This window comes from Ahaetulla prasina, chromosome 7 (assembly GCF_028640845.1).
Source record: "Ahaetulla prasina isolate Xishuangbanna chromosome 7, ASM2864084v1, whole genome shotgun sequence".
NCBI classification, from domain to species: domain Eukaryota; kingdom Metazoa; phylum Chordata; class Lepidosauria; order Squamata; family Colubridae; genus Ahaetulla; species Ahaetulla prasina.
The window spans coordinates 38,429,880-38,445,226 of record NC_080545.1 but is presented as its reverse complement, the minus strand read 5'-3'; the positions used below and the strand labels follow the sequence as shown (position 1 = coordinate 38,445,226).

The following is a 15,347-nucleotide window of genomic DNA, read 5'->3' as shown; positions in this document are numbered from 1 at the left end:
TAAATAAATAAATAAATAAATAAATAAATAAATAAATAAATAAATAAATAAATAAATAAATAAATAAATAAATAAATAAATAAATAAATAAATAAATAAATAAATAAATAAATAAATAAATAAATAAATAAATAAATAAATAAATAAATAAATAAATAAATAAATAAATAAATAAATAAATAAATAAATAAATAAATAAATAAATAAATAAATAAATAAATAAATAAATAAATAAATAAATAAATAAATAAATAAATAAATAAATAAATAAATAAATAAATAAATAAATAAATAAATAAATAAATAAATAAATAAATAAATAAATAAATAAATAAATAAATAAATAAATAAATAAATAAATAAATAAATAAATAAATAAATAAATAAATAAATAAATAAATAAATAAATAAATAAATAAATAAATAAATAAATAAATAAATAAATAAATAAATAAATAAATAAATAAATAAATAAATAAATAAATAAATAAATAAATAAATAAATAAATAAATAAATAAATAAATAAATAAATAAATAAATAAATAAATAAATAAATAAATAAATAAATAAATAAATAAATAAATAAATAAATAAATAAATAAATAAATAAATAAATAAATAAATAAATAAATAAATAAATAAATAAATAAATAAATAAATAAATAAATAAATAAATAAATAAATAAATAAATAAATAAATAAATAAATAAATAAATAAATAAATAAATAAATAAATAAATAAATAAATAAATAAATAAATAAATAAATAAATAAATAAATAAAAATAAATAAATAAAAAAAAGAGCGTCTGCCAGGAAGTTCTTTCCTCCCGGAATGTAACGCAATGAGAAGTTAAAACAGTTAAAGTATTGGGCCCATCGAGCTTGCTTTGGCGACAGTTTTCTGGGTGTTTTAAGGACTTCTAAGTTTTTGTGATCAGTCCAAACTTCGAAAGGGTGTTTAGCTCCCTCTAGGAATTGTCTCCACATTTGGAGAGCCCAGTGAACCACAAACGCTTCTTTCTCCCAGATGGCCCATCTCCTCTGTTTCAGTCAGTTTCGAGAAGACCCTGGGGCCAAGGAGAGTCCAATGGAAGGGCACAATATTGGTAGGGAAGACCTCCATGGCAGAAGCGGAGGAATTGTCTGTGGGCCAGAAGAATTGAGACGTAGAGATATGCCTCCGTCAGGTCCAGTGACGTGAGGAAGTTGCCCTCCCAGACGCTCTCCAAGATGGTCTGGAGAGACTGCATCTTGAACCGCCTGTAGATGATGTGGTGGTTCAGAGCCTTGAGATCGAGAATTGCTCTCCATCCCCCCCCCCCCCGAGGACTTTGGAATGATGAACAGTTGGGAATAAAAGCCCTGACCGTGTTGGTCTCGTGGAACTGGCTGGATGGCCTGAATTGAGAGAAGGTGTTTTATGGCCAATGCCACGAGAAGCCGTTTCGTCAGGTCGCAGGATAGAGGACACCTGATGAAATGGCTCGGGGGGTGGAGAGGAATTCCAGGGAGAGGCCCAACCTGACCGTCTCGCTGACCCAAGTGTCCGTAGTGGAGCTCTCCCATTGGCTGGCAAATAGAGCCAGTCTGCCCCCAATGGGAGGAGTGGACGTGCAGTCAATGTGAGCATCAGAATGGGTGACCCCTCCCGCCCTGAACGGGCCGCTTGGAGGAGCCCCTCTGTCCTTGACCTCCCTGACTACCCTGTCTGGGGGAGAAGGACCTTTGGGGCCTGGAATGCATGAAGCCTCTATCCACCATCCTGAAGGGACGAAAATAAGGAGCAGGTCTAGTGTCCGAACGACAGAACATACTTGGGAGTATTTTACACTTGTCCTTGGTCTCTATGAGTAAGGGATCCAAGGCTGCTCCAAATAATGAACCTCCAGAGTATGGGGCCAATGCCAGACGCCATTTGCTTTTGGCGTCCGCCTGCCAGCATCTATCTGAAGCGTTTAGGGTTGTGTCGGCCAGGCATTCAAGGGCTGCCACAATTTAAGTCCTGGTGGGACAGAGTGTCAGTGGTGGGCAGGCGTTCTTGCATTTATTTTAGCCACAGGAGGGCGACCCGATTAAAGAAAGAAACTTTAGGTTTCCAGACGCTGCCACATGAGGGGAAGAAGGGGTAACATTCTTCAAGCGGTCAAGGTCGGATGGTGTTCACATCTGCAGGAAGAGTGGCGAAGATATTCAATGAACTGGGAGAACGTGGGACCATGTGACCATCAAAAGGGTCAGGGGTGGGACTCTTGGGGTTTGTATAACTGGGAAAGAATCCGAAGTTCAGTTTTTGGAATTTCACTCATCGTGTGCCAGTTTCCTTATGCTAGTAAAGAACTCTGAAAAACAATGGCTTCTGAGTTTTTTTTATGCAGAAGAGGTTTTTCTGGAACCTTGACACTGCTCTCACGGTCCAGGTGGCCGCCTGGTGCGCCTTAACCAAGGACTGTTCTGCCCATTTGTCCTCTGGGCATAGGGTTTCTTCTGGGGGTCCTGTCACAACAGAGAGGCCCACTAAGGAGACTACTGGGGGATTACAGTGGGGACCTGTAACCATTTGAAAAAGTTAGGGTCCAAATTGTACAGGCAGCGGTCCAAGGCATTGAGATTTGGACCAGCTATAGGTGTGGCCCACTGTCTGTCCACTACATCCACAAATAATTTGGGAGCAGGCACCTCTGTCTCAACCACTGGTTCAAAGAACAAGTTTAGGGGTGGATCTGTGGCCTTGGGGTAGGGTCTGGAGCAGGTTGGGTCACTCCCAGCCGGGTGGTGACCTTGGCCTTGTGTAGCAAGGACCGAAATAATTGTGGGTTAAAAAGGCCCACAAGAGGGTTGGTCTTGGACCAAGTCCTCATCCTCAGAAAAGTCTTGTTCCCTGAAGTCGCCTTCGTCTGCTAGTGACACCTGAGTGGGTGAATGAACCTGGAAATCCTCAGCCTGAGCAGTGATGTGGTCATGCACTAAATCCTGGCTTGCTTGGGATGCTGCATATTCCGAGACCCATGATTGGGTCCCTAGCTGCATGGAGGCAGCAATGGATGGCAGCTATGATCATACAGCATCTGCCATACCCTCTGGGTATTGAGGTGCGGGCCTAGCTTCCTGTTAGCTCACTGAGGCCCTTGGTGCAAGGGTGGCCGTGGTGACCTCGGCCGATGGCTCCTGCAATTGTGTGCCCGCAGGGATGACATCCACCTCAGCAGTAGGGAAAGGGCAGAATAAATCAGCAGTGGGTTGTGGCAGGGATGAAGCAACCAAGCCATCCAGTGACAAAGAAGCCAATGGGGCCCCAGAGGCCTGAGGAGGGGTCTGAACTGGAGGGGTGATGGTCTGTTGGGCTAGGCCCGGTTGTTCTTGTATTTTCTTAGTGGATTCTCTTACTGCCTTTTCAATTGCCCGGTCCATTGCCATCTGGCATTGTAAGGCTTCTTTTTCAGAAGTTTTGGAAGCCTTTTTGTGAGGCTTGGTTCCCGTGGCCTGCAAGTCCTTTGCCCTTGCAGGGGTATGAGAGCCTAAAGTGCTTGGCACTGGCTGTGGGCAGTGTGTTGTAGTGTGTGTAGTGTGTTGGCACTACCCTTATGGGCAGGCTGTTTTCTTTTGCTAGCCTGGGCTGGAAATACGGCTGCCATCTTGGAAGGCTACAACCATTGGTTAAGCCTCTAAATGCACATGGCCAAGGCCTGTGCTGGAAGGTAGGCCTCTAGAGGCACTAGGGTAAGGCCTGCTCCAAATTGGACCCTAGGGGAAAGGATTCCCGATCCCCTTTTTGGTCTATGCCGCCTACTGCTACCGATTGCCTCCCACCGACCCGTGCGCTCTCACAGAGGGGGACTCCTCAGGGTGCCGTCCGCCAAGCAATGTCGGCTGGCAGCCCCCAGGGGAAGGGCCTTCTCTGTGGGGGCTCCCACCCTCTGGAATGAACTTCCCCCAGGACTCCGTCAACTGCCTGACCTTCAGACCTTCCTCCGCGAGTTGAAGACATACCTATTTATTCGCGCAGGACTGGCATAGAAATTTTTAGTAGTTTTTAATATTTGGATTTAAATTTTATGGGGTTTTACAGTTTTAAATGGATTTTAATTTGGCCTTATATTTAATAAGTTTTTTAATTATTGTTTTATTGTGCACTTTTTACTGTTTTATTTGGCTGTGAACCGCCCTGAGTCCTTCGGGAGAAGGGCAGTATAAAAATCTAATAAATGAAATGAAATGAAAATGAAATGATCCCATTGGATACAGACCGAGTCAATCCCATACCTGGCTGCTGGTCCCACCCTGCTGGAGAACAAACAATTCGGACCAGCAATTCCCCAGTTCCATCAAAGAAGAACATTACTCTGTGTGCAGTGAACCAGGTGGAAGATATTTTTTTCTGGGCTCTCTTGACTTTACTGTGATCAACTACAAGTCTCTTGTTTTCTTTGGTGATCAAGCCAGCATCTATGAAGGCGGCTGTTACAGTCTAGAAAAATAACCAAAGTTTGATTCAGCTCATTTACTTTTTTTTGTAATTTTTTAACATACACACATCAACATATAATGCATTTTTTCTGAACAGAATATTGGCGAGGTTTCATATTCATACAATGTTTAGTTTTCTTCCAACACATCTTATATGCTTACATTTACTGTATATAGTTTCTCTCATTTTTATTTTCCTTCTTTTAACTATGTTGTATATCTAATCTTACCCTTCACCCTAAATTCTAATCACTTTTCTCTTCCCCCTTTCTTACTCTCTTTAAATCAACCCTTTATTTCCAGTTAGTATTTGTAATCTTTTATATATACTACTTATCAAACATCAAAATCAGTCATATATTTGCAATTCAGTAACAATTCATATAGTATTAGCCATAGTCAAAAAAGAAAAGAAAAACTCAGTTTATCTTCATAGTATCATTTCTAATACTTTAAGTAAAGTTACATAGTTACATTTAAAAACATTTTACTGTATAGTTCCAAGTTCCATTATTAACATTTAAGTCATTTAATATATTGTCAACTATTTTTTAATTTTCCTCTTTTTTCTCTTTCTCCTTTTTTCCCCCATTTTTCTCTTAAAATCCTTTACTCTCTTTGCTTGTCCTGTATTTCCATCCACTCTCCTCCTCCCCTCTTCCCTTGTTCTTATCTTCTCACTCTTAATCTCAATTTGGTCCTTTAACTTTGTTTTTTTCCCTTCCCTCTTTTTTTTCCTCCTTGTTTTTATCTGCCCTCCTAGTTTGCAGTTTTTCCATCTGCTCTCCTTGTTCCCCTTTTAGATATTGTTCTTTTGCCACTGTCAATCCCAGTGTAATCTTTTAATTTTTTTGTGCTTTTTCTCTTTCCTCCTTCTTTCTCCCTTTGTCTCTTTCCACCCTTTCTGTTTTTTCCATCATTACTCCCCATACCATCATTTAATATTTCACAATTAGTATTTTTTCTTTATCTACCATAACTCACTCTTGCTTCTTCTTCATGATTTCTCTATTTTCTTGTGTAGATTCCAACACAGTTGCTAGTTCATCTGATTTCAATTGTCCATAAGGTCTTGTAATTATTTCTTTTATTTCCCGCTTTAAAGTCATATGCATCCTTTTCATCATTTCCATTATTTCCTGCATCATTCTGTATTTTCTGGATTGTATTTTGCCTTGCTTTATTATCAAAGTCAAACAGCTTGCAGGCACTGAAATCCTCCCCCAAAGTTCACACCAGTCTTATCACTTTAAAGAGAAAAAAATTTTCCACAATGTATGTTAGTCGTTGTAATTTTCCCTTCCACCTGAGGGTGTCTCTTTCCAATCCACAATTCCAATCAACAATCTGAAAAGGTATCCATTTTGTTTTTTAAAACCACATTTTATTTTATTTTTCCTCCAAGAACTCAATTTAAAGTCCAAACCAAATCTATATCCTTTAAAATTCAGTCATCCAATTTAATGGGGAAAAGGGAGAGTCAAGAAAAATTTCACCAAGTTTTAGTTATAATTGCCCCAGCTTTCCTTTTGTAATCCAAAAGTCGTTCTGAGAATTTTTAAGCCTCTCCAGCTCTATTTAAGGGTTTTATTTTCCTTCCTTCTATTTGGGGTTTCACAAATTAAATTCCAAAAAAACCAAATTCCCTTTCGGGCTTTAGGGTCAGTGTTTCCATTTCTTTTTATACTTGCTGTATTCACGTTCCTCTCTCAGTTTAGCCGCTGTTTCACCGCCAGGACATTTTTTGCCAAATTAAAATTAGTTCTTTTTCTTGTGAGTTGGTGTTCACTCACCCGGCTTCAATATTCCGTCAATATTCCGCTCCTGCTCAAAATCTTGGTCCATTTGCCCCAGCTTAATGATGGCTGCTAGGGCCACCGCTGCTGAGTCGAAGATTTTCTCTGACTTCCGAGGAACTTGCCGGTTCCTCTTGGTCATCCGAGGTGCCTCTCCTTCTTCTCCATCCCTACAGGACACATCCGGTCCGAAGTACCCTCAACAGCAATTTGTCAGCCCGGGATTTCGCGACGCTTCCGGTTGAATCAGCAATTCAGCTCATTTACAATATTATATATTGAATATATGTATCTCATGTGAAATATCTATGGTTCTTTTTAAGAGAGCTAACACTTATCTGTATTTAGCTATAGACCTTAGCTCTTTAACATTCTGTGCAGCAAAGGAGACAGTTATTATAAATGACAAGAAAGAAATAAGATATTTATTGATCTTCCCTACCTACCTACCTTAAGTTCAGGAGCTCAAACTAGCACACAAAGTGCTCCCTTCTATTTTACCCCAGTACAGCCCTAGTTTTATCTAGTGGTTAAGGATCAGGCAAGAAAGTGGGAGACCATGAGTTCTAATCATACCTTAGCCATGAAAGTCAGCCCAGATGACCTTGGGCTGGACAAGTCACTCTCTCTCAACCCAACTGTCCTCACAGGGTTGTTGTTGTGAGGAAAATAGGAGAAGAAAGGAGTAATTAGATATGCTTACTATCTTGAGTTCTATATTTAAAAAATAATAAAGGCGAGATATAAATATTGGAATATGTTGAGCTAAAAGTGAGTGTTCCCAAAATTAAATAATGAGCATTTATAGATGAAGGTGGACAAGAATCCAGTCTTACTGTAAGGCCCCAGAAGTTTCCTTGAGCCACTGAGATGCCAAAGAGACTCGAGACAAGGCTTGCAAAAATAACAGCTTTTTTATTCCTTTGGCCAAAGCAGAAAAAGAGCTGGATGATACTATTTCCAAAACACAGACAAAATGCATACAAGGAATAGCCACACACTGCAAGAGTGGCTCAGAGTATTATATACATTTTACACTGATAGAAACAAAGTTTATCCAATCAGACAAAGGTTCGTCACCAACATGATCTTTTTTTGTTCAGGTCCATTTCTGTCTATGCTATCTAACACTTGTCCTTGTGTGTTTGTGCTCCTAGGCAGCCCCCCTTATCTATGGAGGAGGATGTTCCTGGGAACTGTCTCCAAGAATATGCCTAGCTCTGAAATAATTTACAGAAGCAAGAAGCCAGATAGAAAAGGATACAATTCTCTTATAGAATGAATTTCTAACAAATGATTTCCAACCATAGCAAAATAGTACAAGCAACTTCTTTAACAGAAGCAAAGAGGAAAGGTTAGACTGCTTTGTATCAATATGGCCTTTCATTTTCTATTCCTGGTTCAAATCTTAAATGTGATACCACTCTGGTATATCTCTATAAGTGTTCCATTCGGGAGAACAAAGGTGGCTAGAAACTGAGACGAGACTGTTTTCAAGGTAATTCCTTTTTAATAAGGTAACAGCTAACATGCAACAAGTAATGCAGAACCAGCAACAACAACTTTCTGTCAAGTTGCTATTTATATAGCAGCTGTCAAACGGTTTAACCAATGGCGCATGTTTATTCTCCCACTGGATGAGCTGTCGCATTTTAGACAATGGGAGGTGCTTCTGCGTCATGCCTAGCAACAGTGTGGTTTGTGGACACAACACTTCTCCCCTCCTGGATGGCGCATGCGTAATCTTGTAGATAACCTGGATGCCTGCAGCTCCTCCCAGATCGATGCAGTTCAGGAGTGTCTTTACCTGGAGAAGGAGGCTACTCCTGAGCTGCTAGAACTCCCGGTGACTTTTCTGAAATTTCAATTGGCGGCTCCACAGATGGAAGAAGCCTGTTTCTTCAGGTGAGCCTGGCAATGAGAACATTGTACAGGAACAATGTTTAGGACGTTGATTGGTTGGGGATTGTCTGAGGTGGCTGCCTCAGCAATTAGTTCTGGTAAGGCCCCGTCTGGCCGAGAGGCAGAGGTGAATGGTCACCCTGGGAGATGATCAATGTGGCAACTGTCAAGGTTCCAGAAAAACCTCTTCTGCATAAAAAAAACTCAGAAGCCATTGTCTTTCAGAGTTCTTTACTAGCATAAGGAAACTGGCACACGATGAGTGAAATTCCAAAACTGAACTTCCGGATCCTTTTCCCACTTATACAAACCCCAAGAGTCCCACCCCCCTAACCCCTTTGCTGGTCACATGGTCTCACGTTCTCCCAGTTCATTCGAATATCTTCTCGCCACTCCTCCTGCAGATATGAACACCATCCGACCTTGACCGCTTGAAGAATGTTACCATACCCCTCAACCCCCCTTTTCCTCTCAGGGGAAAATGTGGCGATGTCTGGAACCCTAAAGTCTAGTATGGTTTCCAGGCCTGACAGCAACATCAGATGGGAGACATCTTCAAGCTTGACCCTATAAGAACAGGGTCCAATTACTAGGGTTAATTGTCCCAGCAACCAGCGAGGTTCACCCCCATAGTTCCAGGAGTACACTTGGTCTCCCATTTTAAAAGTTCTGACCTGGCTGGTCAAGTCAGGGGGGGTGTCATTTACGTAGCTTGGGTGCAACCTGTCCACAATGGTCCTGAGTCATCAGCCCATGAGTAACTGGGCTGGGCTGTAGTTGGTCACTGGGCATGGGATTGTATACTGTGCTAGGAGGTATTTTGCAATTTTCTCCTGCCAGTTCCCCAACCCAAGTCTAGCCAGAATGTCCTTAGCAGACCGGACATTTTGCCATACCATTACTGGCAGGGTGAAAAGGAGCCACCTGGGCATGATGAATGCCATGCTCAGCAAGGAACACCTGGAACGTGGCCAAGGTTAATTGTGGGCCATTATCCTAAACCAATAAGGCCATGGGTGGCCATGGGTGACCCTAATTGCAGCTTCAGAAGTGGTTGATGCCATGAGGCCTATTTCCATCCATTTTGAGTAAGCATCAGCCACTATCAAAAGGGTCTGCCCCTTGGAATGGCCCAGCAAAATCTATATGAATTTGAGACCACAGGGCCCTAGGGGTCTCCCACTCCCTGTGCTGCTGGGTGGGACTGTTGACAGCATTGACATCCTGTAACCCAGTCAGAGATTGCCTGGGAAAGAAAAGAAAAAAGCAAATCAAAAGATCAAAGAAAAAAGAGACACCCTTTCCTTTCTAACCATTGTCTCTTTTCTGCTTCAGTATTTTAATTGCTATGCTTTTTTTGACTTGCTTCCCATATTCCTCTCTTAGATCTTTATCTCTGTCTGCATCTACTTCTTCACTATGCAATCTAAGTGTTTCTCCCATCTCTACCCCCTTCCACTGCCTAGCTTCTAAAGTATCTGCCCAAACCCCTATCTCTCATTCAAGAGTATCTTCCTGTATCTCCAATTCTCTTTTCAACTCTCTTAAAATATTTTCCTCCTGGTTTAATTCATCAATCACTGTTATTTTTATTATTATCTCCTTCTTGTTTTCTTCTATTCTCTGGTTCTTTGGTTCTATCTTTTCCTCCATTCCTTCTGTTAGCTTCTCCCTTTTCTGAATGTCTAGATCTTTATTCATCATCCCTCGCATAGTATTTTCCATTTTTTCCATAATCTCCTTAAATCCTTTCTCCCTAATGTCGTTTGTGCTTTGGAAAATCAATGCCATCTCCTTCAAAGTTCCACTCATTTCTTCATTATGAAGCATCTTATTTTGTTTTTTAAAAGAAAACCCCACTTTTGCCCAGTAGTCCAAGAACCATTTATTCAGACCTAAAATTGCCCTTCAAGAAGGGGGGGGGGAGCAGAGCTGGCATCCTGGTGAAATGGCTACAAGTTTGATCTCCGGACTTGCAGCCGAAGTTTTTCTGCCAAGACGGTCCAGTTTTTTTGGACCTCACTATCCCGGAGGGACAGTGATCGTGGAGGGCACTTCTTGCTGGTCTCCTTGACCCAGGAGAAGCCCTTTTTCGTGGCAGTCTATTCCAGCCTTGGCTGTCAAAGCTGGGGCAGCTTCGATACGGAAGAGCGGAAGGAAACGTGTTGGCAGGGGTGAGAGATTTTTATTCAATTAGACTTTGTAAAACCACCCTAAGATTTGAAAGAACAAAAATAGTTTAAAATACTATAGAAATTGAATGGCGGACTAAAAATACTTAAAGAAAATATATCTTTTTAAATGTTGCCTTTTTTTGGATTTTTTTTTTGGGGGGGGAGTGTCTCCACCTTGGATTTAAAGTGAGAAGTTAACTCTTTTTGTGCTTGCTGTTGCTGGATTTAAAAATCTCTTTTACTGGAGTTTTACTAGGGAAAGCATTTTTGCCATATTTTTTCTGAACATTTTTTTTATTATTATCATTTTCTTCTTTTCTCTTTCCTGTCCTTTTTGCTTATTTTTTATTTTAAGAGTGTGAAGGAGGGGGTGGATAGGAGGAGGGAGAGGGAAAGGATTCAACCAGATTGCAACCTACTGGTTGTACTTTTATTGTTACAAGAAATTTGTTACATTGTTACACAATTTCCCTAGAGCTTTAACCTTGAGATACAGTGTTGCCTTTTGAGATTGAGATAAACACTGAGGATTGTTTATTCAGGTGTTCTATTCTACATTCTGGAAAAGCTTGCAAGGGAAGGGAAGAAGGCAGAAAAGCCTCTTCTATTTTTAAAAAATACACAAGAGTTTTTTTTATTATTTTCTTTCTCCTTTTTTTTTTTACCCTCCCTCCTTTATTTTATTTTATTTTTTTACATTTCCCTTCTATCTTTACTCTCTGGGTTCTTTTTTTGTACATTTTTTTCTTTCTTCAATTTTTTTATTCTGGTTCCTTTTTTGAGATCAATTCAATTTGGATTAAGACACAGAAGAGTCTGAAGATTTGTTTTTTCCTTTTTTTTTTGGAATAATCTGTCAATAAACTCTTCACTCATCGTGTGCCAGTTTCCTTATGCTAGTAAAGAACTTTGAAAGACAATGGCTTCAGAGTTTTTTTACTAGCATAAGGAAACTGGCACATGATGAGTGAAATTCCAAAACTGAAACTTCCGGATTCTTTTCCCAGTTATACAAACCCCAAGATAATCTTGGCGATTTGGATTACAATTTGGAATTTTAGTGTTTGTATTTTTATACACAAAAATGAGTAGAAAAGCTACAGTGATTCCAGCCCCTTCCTCCTCACCAGCAGGATCCCAAAGAACAATACAATCGTTGCTTATACAAGAAAAAGAAAAAACGAAAGACAGAGAGACTTCTCTTCAGCTTATTTTACAGGGAATTGAACAGATTAAACAAAAAGTAGAAAAAACAGATGAAAAAGTAGAAGATATTCAACAGATGCTGAAAAATTACGAGGATAGACTTCAGAAAGTAGAGGAGAGAGAGGAACAAAGAGATCAAAAAATCCAAAATGTTAATAGTAGATTGGAAGTGATGGATAGAGATAAAAGTGGTGCTCTAGGTTGGGAGATTGATAGAGCATAATTTTTTCTGAGATTTCAAAATATAGAGGAAGAGAAGTGTGAGAATTTGGCAGATAAAATGGCAGAAATTTTGACTGAACTTTTAGCAATCACTAAGGAAAAGGCACTTGATGGTATTGATGAGATGTTTAGAATACACACAAGATATGCAACAAGAAATAATCTTCCTAGAGAAGTCCATATAAGATTTACTAAAAAATCATTCAAGGCACAAATCTTACAAGCAGTGAGAGAGAAAAAGAAATTATTGTTTTGAAACAAGTTCTCAGAAGGGTAAGAGAATTAAGAAGAGAATACCAATTTTTGTCCAAGGTGTTACTGCAGAAAGGTGTGAATTACAGATGGCTGGTGCCAGAGGGACTGCTGTTTACATGGCAACAGCAAAAATACAGAACAGATACGATAGATAAAGCCAAGGATTTTTATGTGGAATTTTTTTAAGGGGAATGGGAAGGCAAGTGCTGAAGTTTCATTGATTGAATTACAGGAGTCAGAGTTATTGGCCTTATTACAAAAAGAAGGAGGTGCTGTAGGCAGTGAGATTGGAGTTAAGCCTTATCATGAACCAAGAGCCACAAGAGCGATAAACCCTAATTACAAAGTATAGAAATGGAAGAGAGAAAATGGATATCAATGAATATTAATGGATCAAATTTGGCAATTAAGAGGAGGAAAATATTTCATAAATTAGAAAAACTGGATATAATATGTTTGCAAGAAGTACACATTAAAAAACAGCATGAACAAGTATTAATACAACCAAAATTAGGGAAAGTATTCACCTCACTCTCTCAATGTAAGAAAAGAGGCATAACCATATATACAGTATAAAAGAGACACTTAGGGCAAATTTAATATATTCAGATGAGAATGGTAGAAATTTGATCTTGGAAATAATCGACAATACAAAAATACTTTTAACAGCAATTTACACTCCGAATGCCAATCAAGAAGAGTTTTATAAGAAACTCTACATGAAGATTGGTGAACTGGACTATAAAAACATTGGTATCCTTGGTGACTGGAATGGCGTAGTTGATGTAAAGATGGACTATAAAACACAAAAAACAACCAGGCAAAATAGAAAGACCCTCCCGAAGTCTTTTTTCAAAATGGTGGAAGAAATGAATTTAAAGGATGTGTGAAGAGAAAGGAATCAACAGAATATACTTTTTATTCAAATAGACACCTGTCATGGTCCAATATATGGATATATGATATGGATGACAACAGAAATGAGTCTCAACATAAGAAAAATTGATATAGAAGCCAATACCTGGGCAGACCACAACCCGATGATGTTGGCATGGAAAGGCCACAGGAAAAGATCCAGATGGACCTTAAATACTATGATTTTAAAAGATAAAGAACTTATTCAAAGAATAGAGAAGGAATTGACCTTTTTCTTTAAAGAAAACAAAAAGGAAGACACCTCAATACATAACATAACATAATAACAGAGTTGGAAGGGACCTTGGAGGTCTTCTAGTCCAACCCCCTGCCCAGGCAGGAAACCCTACACTGAAGGGTTTATGAAGGGTTAACATTTTGTTGTTCATCATGTGGAATGTGGGTAGCATTCTTATCTTGGATGGCAAACCACATTTAAGCAGTGTTCCCAGCATATAAAAGAATACAGTATGAAATTAAGTTGTAACCCTGAAACATTGATGCATTTACTTTCTAGCATAATATTCACACGAAAACCCAATGATGTAATTACTAACCAATTATTGTGCCTTGGAGATTCATTAACCAATAATGAAGTAACATGTATTAGAAATTAGAAACTGAGAAACTATATAAACTTTGTGTGATGTTCAATAAAGTGCTGTTGATTCTGGACATTGTTTGCTATAAAGTCTGATCAATCACCTTCAGCCTTCAGGCCTTCGCAACATTTGGTGCCCGGAACAGGGACCCTTTACTTCGTCCGGCAAGGACAGGTGCACCTTCAACTTTAAGGCTTCTCAACCTTTCAAGGTTTCTGTAAGTATGAGGTCTTTGCTTTCACAAGGACAGAGAAAGCATGCAGAGGAATTGGGTTATCTTAAAAAATCTGATTTAGCTGTTTCACAGAAAGCTCTTTTTCGGCTGGTACGAGAAATTGTTTTAAAATGTTCATGGTATCCTGAAAAGGGTTTTTTTAAATTGTCAGATTGGGAAAGAATTGGTAAAGTTTTGCATTCTGATCCGAGAGCAGAGATAGAAATTTTGCATGTTTGGCATTTGTGTAGGCATACTGTGCAAACATTTAGTCATAAGAAAGTTCCTCTTTTATCACCTCCTTTGCCTCAGCATTCTATTGCTGTAGTGCTTCCTCCAGTATCTGAAACTAAAATTTTGTTGCCTTCTGCACTTCCTGATACTGGACAAAAACCTCCTCCTGACATCGTTCCACAATCTTCTTTTCAAAAGATGGTGGAAACTTGTAAGAAGGCTGCTGCTATTTCTGGGGAAGAGTTAGCTGAATTGTTATCTGTGTGCCCAGTGCAATATCGTCCAGCAAGCTGGACAATAGATAGCAGAATGGGAAGGTTTGCCATATCAAATTTTACGTGAGTTGAAAAAAGCTATTACTGATTATGGAATTAGTGGAAATTTTACAAGAGGATTATTAGAAGGGATTAAAAATGGATATACTATGGTACCTGAAGATTGGAAACAATTTTTTTGCATGATTTTATCTTCTATGCAGTATGTTGTTTGGGAAAGTGAATATCTTCATCATGCCCAGGCAGCTGCTTTAGTGGGGCGTGGTGCTTACACAGTGGAACAATTATTTGGATCTGGTCAATTTGCAACTATCCCTACACATATTGTTCTTCCTCCTGCTACTTTAGCTATAGTCTCTGAATATGCTTTTAGAGCTTTTTTGAAAGTTCCACAAACTGGTGAGCCAACAGCTAATTTTTCTAAGATATGTCAGGGAGCAACTGAGCCTTATGCTGATTTTGTGGAACGACTTTCAAAAGCTATACATCAACAATTTGATCATCAAGAAGCAGCTGGAGAATTGTTACATCAATTGGCTATTGAAAATGCTAATGCAGATTGTAAAGGTGCTCTGCAACCTTTAAAAGCTACAGATCATTATACCTTGGCAGATATGTTACATGTTTGTCAAGATATAGGATCTCAATCCTACAAGATGCATTTATTAGCTGCAGCTATTCAAATAGGGCAGAAACCTATAGGGAATTGTTTCAGATGTGGGAAATCTGGCCATTTTCAAAAAGATTGTCGTTCAGCGCCATCTACTGGTGTTAACCGTCCTACAAAGAAATGTTTTTTATGCAGAAAGGGTTTTCACTGGACAAACCAGTGCCGTTTCCATTTGGGAAACTTGCCAATGGGTGTGGCACCCACCCAGAAAACAAAGCGTGCCTTTCCCGTAACCCTACCTTCTCCCCCTCCTCCTCCCTCTCTTGTGCCGCCCCAGCCCCAGCCGTAGTGCTGGGACCGATTTAATTACTCAAGAAGATTTGGATTTTAAATTTCCATTAGAAGTTAAACTTGTTCCTTCACAGTATTCTGGTCCTATTCCCTCTGGACTAGTTGGTCTTATTTTATCACATTC

The 15,347-nt window shown here is 39.2% G+C and overlaps 1 protein-coding gene across 1 annotated transcript in view; it reads left to right on the top strand.

Annotated features, from left to right (window-relative positions):
* GXYLT1 (glucoside xylosyltransferase 1) overlaps nucleotides 1-13,641 on the top strand; it is a 104,695-nt gene extending 91,054 nt beyond the window's left edge. Inside the window, exon 9 of the transcript XR_009156016.1 lies at nucleotides 7,421-13,641. The gene's annotated coding sequence lies outside the window, so the exon portion shown is untranslated. The remainder of the gene's footprint in view (nucleotides 1-7,420) is intronic.
* Nucleotides 13,642-15,347: the final 1,706 nt, after the last annotated feature.